A 6,059-nucleotide genomic window follows, 5' to 3' on the forward strand; every position below is an offset into this window, starting at 1 on the left:
AATTCCTTTCCTCTTAAGTGTGGGCTAGACTCAATGCCTCACTTCCAAAGAGTGGAGTCTGGAAAGAGGAAAATAGTAATTTGACTACAGAGAAGCTGGCTGATATCACCCTACCAGAGTGATCAAAGTTAACATCATTAGTGATAAGTCATATTGATATCAAGTACCTGCTGATATGATGCAGTGAGAAGGATGCTTTGTCTTTGTAGAAGTCTTAAAAAAAAACCATTCACAACTCCAGTTCAGTAATGAGGAAACATCGGACAATTCAAAATTGAGAAGCATCAACCTCCTTTTCACTAGATTCACAAATGAGATCAAATGGTTGCTGTGGAAGATTAGGGAAAATAAACAAAGTAAAGTCACATGGTTTTCTCACGATATGATGATCTAACCGGAACAGCCATTCCCATGGAGAAGCCAGCGCTGACCCAGCGCAGAAGCCTGGCGCAGCAAAAGGCCTGCGAGGTAGATGTTAATGTTTTCGTTGGGTGCGCAGGGGCACTTTGGGTGCTCCTGTCTTTATTGATCTTCCGCAATCTGGGATCATGAGAATCATTCTTTCGATTGTGGAAACTACAGGACGTAACCCAATTAGATGATCAGGTAAGGACTGGCGGCGCCTCATTCCCTCATGAGCCTTGAGTGACGGGCTGGCTGCTCCTCTTTTGTTCCCCACCTCTGCTCTATAGGCCAGGTTAGGAGAGAGGGGATGCTCTGCCCGCTGACAGTGGGTACCCATGACTCCTGTCCCTGGGACTCTCTGCTGTGGCATAACAAACCCTACAGTGTGTTAGGAACAAGTGACCACAAAAAGATAAATGGTAACAGACCTTGGGACGATAAGCTTCTGAATCAGTCTTGGGACTATCTCTTTGTTAGTGACAGGGTCCCTAAAAATGAATGGCAGTAGAATGTTTTTGTTAAAAGCGTGGGCTCTGGAGCCAGAGGGACAAGTTCAAGTGTTTGAGTTTAAATCCTGGTTCCACTATGTATAATGTCAGTATTCTTCTCTGTAAACAGGAATAGCAAATCAGCTGACTTTATAGACTGTCAAAAAAATGAAATAAGTTAATATACATAAAGCACTTAAACATTGTCTTCATTCACTCAAATATTATCGAGCACCTAGCTTTTGTTTCAGGAACTGCTCAGGGCATTGAAGTCATTTGAGCAAACAAAATACATCCGCAGAAGCCCCTGCTGTCCTGTGAAGCTTCAGTCAGTTCACTGCAGTCGCTCAGTCGTGTCCGACTCTTTGCGACCCCATGAATCGCAGCACGCCAGGCCTCCCTGTCCATCACCAACTCCCGGAGTTCACTCAGACTCACGTCCATCGACTCAGTGATGCCATCCAGCCATCTCATCCTCTGTCGTCCCCTTCTCCTCCTGCCCCCAATCCCTCCCAGCATCAGGGTCTTTTCCAATGAATCAACTCTTCACATGACATGCCCAAAGTAACTATTTAGTCCTTGATGTCATCAGGGAACTTCAGGTTCCAAAGAATTCTCTAGGCCCTTTCTAACTCAAAGATCCCTAAACAAGCTGCAAGTCATCACTAGGGAATCTGTGAAAAATGCACAACCTGAGGCCTCGTCGGAACCTACTCAATCAGGGTCTTCATTTTAAAAGACTGTCAGGTGGTATGTGGGCACTTTCAAGTTTAAGATGCCTTTCTTAGACTGCAGTCTCTGTACTTGGACTTAGGAAAACATTTCTTAAAGATTTTTTTTTATACAAAAGGAAGAATGGCCTTAACAGTTTTCAAGATTATTTTCATGTAAAAATGTCATGTTAATGGAGGTGAGCTTAAGGGCTGGAAATCTTATTTATACACACGTTTTCAGTTCTTGGAAAATATTGTACTAATAGGTGAGTGTGTGGGTGCCCAGTTGTGTCCCTGGAATTTTCCAGGCAAGAATACTGGAGTGGATTTTCATTTCCTACTCCAGTGGATCTTCCCCACCCAGGGATCGAACCCGGGTCTCTTACGTCTGCTGCATTGGCAGGTGGGCTCAGTTGGTAAAGAATCCGCCTGCAATGCAGGAGACTTCCTGCAGCACGGGAAACCAGATTAGATCCCTGAGTTGGCACCAAACCTGGAGAAGGAGATGGCAATCCACTCCAGTGTTCTTGCCTGGGAAATTCCAGGGACAGAGAAGCCTGGTGGTCTACAGTCCATGGGGTTGCAGAGTCAGACAGGACTGAACTGAACCACACCTGGGAAGCCAGGTTAATATAGGTCAACGGCTCCACCTAGTGGTACATGTATGAATTTATACATTGTTGGGTATTGTTTTTTTGAGTATGCTATCTAGGTTGGTCCTAACTTTCCTTCCAAGGAGTAAGCGTCTTAATTTCATGGCTGCAATCACCATCTGCAGTGATTTTGGAGCCCCCCAAAATAAAGTCTGACATTGTTTCCACTGTTTCCCCATCTATTTCCCATGAAGTGATGGGACCAGATGCCATGATCTTAGTTTTCTGAATGTTGAGCTTTAAGCCAACTTTTTCACTCTCCTCTTTCACTTTCATCAAGAGGCTTTTTAGTTCCTCTTCATTTTCTGCCATAAGGGTGGTGTCATCTGAGGTTATTGATATTTCTCCCGGCAATCTTGATTCCAGCTTGTGCTTCTTCCAGCCCAGCGTTTCTCATGATGTACTCATGATGTACTCCAGTACTTTGGCCACCTCACGCGAAGAGTTGACTCATTGGAAAAGACTCTGATGCTGGGAGTAATTGGGGGCGGGAGAGAAGGGGAAGACAGAGGATGAGATGGCTGGATGGCATCACCGACTCGATGGATGTGAGTTTGAGTGAACTCCGGGAGTTGGTGATGGACGTGCTGCGATTCATGGGGTCGCAAAGAGTCGGACACGACTGAGCGACTGAATTGGATATTGTTTAAGGGCAATGGCAACCCACTCCAGTAGTCTTGCCTGGAAAATCCCATGGATGGAGGAGCCTGGTGGGCTGCAGTCCATGGGGTTGCTAGAAGTCGGACATGACTGAGCGACTTCACTTTCACTTTTCACTTTCATGCATTGGAGAAGGAAATGGTAACCCACTCCAGTGTTCTTGCCTGGAGAATCCCAAGGACGGGGGAGCCTGGTGGGCTGCCGTCTCTGGGGTTGCACAGAGTTGGACACGACTGAAGCGGCTTAGCAGCAAAATGATTTCAGGGAATCGAATTAAGAAGCTTAAAGAAAATGTGCATGCCTACAGTTGAAAAAAATGATGAGGCTTAACAAAACGGCAATGCTTGTAAAATCCTAGCAGACATGGAAGAAAAACCTGTGTGTGTGCTAAGTCGCTTCAGTTGTGTTCAACTCTTTGCCGCCCTACGGACTGTAACCTGCCAGGCTCCTCTGTCCATGGGATTCTCCAGGCAAGAATACTGCAGTGGATAGCCATGCCCTCCTCCAGGGGATCTTCCCACCCAGAGATCAAACTTGAGTCTCTTATTCTCCTGCACTGGCAGGCGGGTTCTTTACCACTAGCTCAACCTAAGTATCAATTCCTTCCTTTCTGCCTATGAAGAGAGGGCCTTTGGGGAATTCCCTGGCTGTCCAAGGGGTTAGGACTTTGCACTTTCACTGCTAAGGGCCCAGTTTCAGTCCTTGATCAGGGAACTAAGATTCTGCAAGCCATACAGTGTGGCCAAGGAAAAAAAGAGTGCGTCTTTGAACACAAGTTAAATATTTCAAAGTCTAAGTTGTGATAAGGAAATACGTGTTAATCAGACATCTTATATAAACTTTTCTGTTTGAGAAAATGTAATGCCAAAGTGAAAATATAAAAACAAAGTATGTAGAGAAGTTTATCAATAAAGATTTCAGAAGGTAAATCTAGATATGTATAGACTTGGCCTTGTAGGAAGCATTGGCTATCTTAGACATTTAACAACAAAAGCTCTCATGGAGATTTAGTCCCTAAGTATGTTGGACTGAAATGAACTTAAGCTAACACATCTATACCCTTACCATAAACTTGTCTGATTTTATTATAAAAGATGATTTGAGGGAGTATGTGTGGTACTAGGTAAGTCTTCTCTGGTACTATATAAAGTTATGTATTAAATATACATGAGTATACATTCATGCACCATTTAAAGAATAAAACGTACCCACCGCCCAAAATCCTCATGATTGCCACCCTCAGCTCTTTTTCCAAGATGTAGTGTTCTTTATTTACACACTTAATTGCATCTCTATGCAGTTTTGCCTGTTTCTGAATTTTATATTAATATAAATGGTTTTCTATAGGTATTTTACTGAAACTGGCTTCTTTTGATCAGAACTCTTTTAAGAATTCATCCATCCTGTGGGACATTTGGATTGTTCCTGTTTATTCTGTTATTACAATGCCAGTACAGAGTCTTGTGTGTTTTCTGGCACACACATGAAGTTGTTTCAAGGTATACAGCTGGTAGTATAATGGCTTAGTCAAAATATACAAGTGCTCAACTTTACTGAGTAATGGCCAACTAGTTTCCAAAATAGTTATACTAAATCAGTGTTGTAAAAGTTCCTGTTCCTCTATCATGCATCATTATTAACAATTAGTATTTTCAATTTTTGTGAATTTAGTGGCTATTAAAGGATATGTAGTATCTTCATTAGTTTATGAGCTATCATATCGGTTAAGTATTTAGGGGATCATTTGTAGGTCAAAGAATGTATTTATAATTTTGATGCTTTTAAATTGTCCTTCATATTATACTGATTTACATTCCTGCTAGCAGAGTACATCATGCAAAATGCTGGGCTGGATGAAGCACAAGCTGGAATTAAGATTGTTGGGAGAAATATCAATAACCTCAGATATGCAGATGACACCACCCTCATGGCAGAAAATGAAGAACTAAAGAGGCTCTTGTTGAAAGTGAAAGAGAAGAGTGAAAAAGTTGGTTTAAAACTCAATATTCAGAAAACTAAGTTTATGGCATCTGGTCCCATCACTTCACAGCAAATAGATGGGGAAAGAATGGAAACAGTGACAGACTTTACTTTTTAGGGCTCCAAAATCACTGCAGATGGTGACTGCATTCATGAAATTAAAAGACACTTGCTCCTTGGAAGAAAAGCTATGGCCAACCTAGATAGCATATTGAAAGGCAGAGACATTACTTTGCCAACAAAGGTCCGTCTAGTCAAAGCTATAGTTTTTCCAGTAGTCATGTATGGATGTGAGAGTTGGACTCTAAAGAAATCTGAGTACTGAAGAATTGATACTTCTGAACTGTGGTGTTGGAGAGGACTCTTGAGAGTCCCTTGGACTGCAAGGAGATCCAACCAGTCCATCCTATGGGAAATCAGTCCTGAATATTCACTGGAAGGACTGATGCTGAAGCTGAAGCTCCAATAATTTGGCTACCTGATGCGAAGAGCTGACTCATTAGGAAAGACTCTGATGCTGGGAAAGATCAAAGGCAGAAGGAGAAGGGGATGACAGAGGATAAGATGTTTGGATGACATCACCGACTCAATGGGCAGGAGTTTGAGCAAGCTCTGGGAGTTGGTGATAGACAGGGAGGCCTGGTGTGCTGCAGTCCATGGGGTCACAGAGTCGGACACGACTGAGCGACTGAACTGAGCAATGTATGAATTCCTGTTACCATGTTCCCTAGGTGTGTTGTGAAGCCTTTTCTGACTCGTCAATGAGAAAGCAATCTAAGGTTAAATTTTCTGTGAACTCAATATTCTTTGCGTATTTTCTATTGTTTTCTGACTTGTAGGAACTCTTTATAATTTAAGAAAATTAATCATTTTCTGTAAAAGGAGCTGCATTTGGTGGCTTCCCTGGGGTGGCTCAGAGGTAAAGAATCCACCTGCCAGTGCAGGAGACATGGGTTTGATCCCTGAGTCAGGAAGAGCCCCTGGAGAAGGAAATGGCAACCCACTCCAGTATCCCTGCCTGGGAAATCCCACGGACAGAGAGGCTGGAGGGCTACAGTCCATGGGGTCGCAGAGTCAGACACAAGAGACTAAAGAACAAGAATTTTTAGTATGAGGTTGAAGTAGGAATCTTTTTTTTTTTTTTAACAAATGCCTACCCG

This window comes from Bison bison, unplaced genomic scaffold (assembly GCF_000754665.1).
Source record: "Bison bison bison isolate TAMUID 2011002044 unplaced genomic scaffold, Bison_UMD1.0 scf7180017864329, whole genome shotgun sequence".
Taxonomy (NCBI): Eukaryota; Metazoa; Chordata; class Mammalia; order Artiodactyla; family Bovidae; genus Bison; species Bison bison.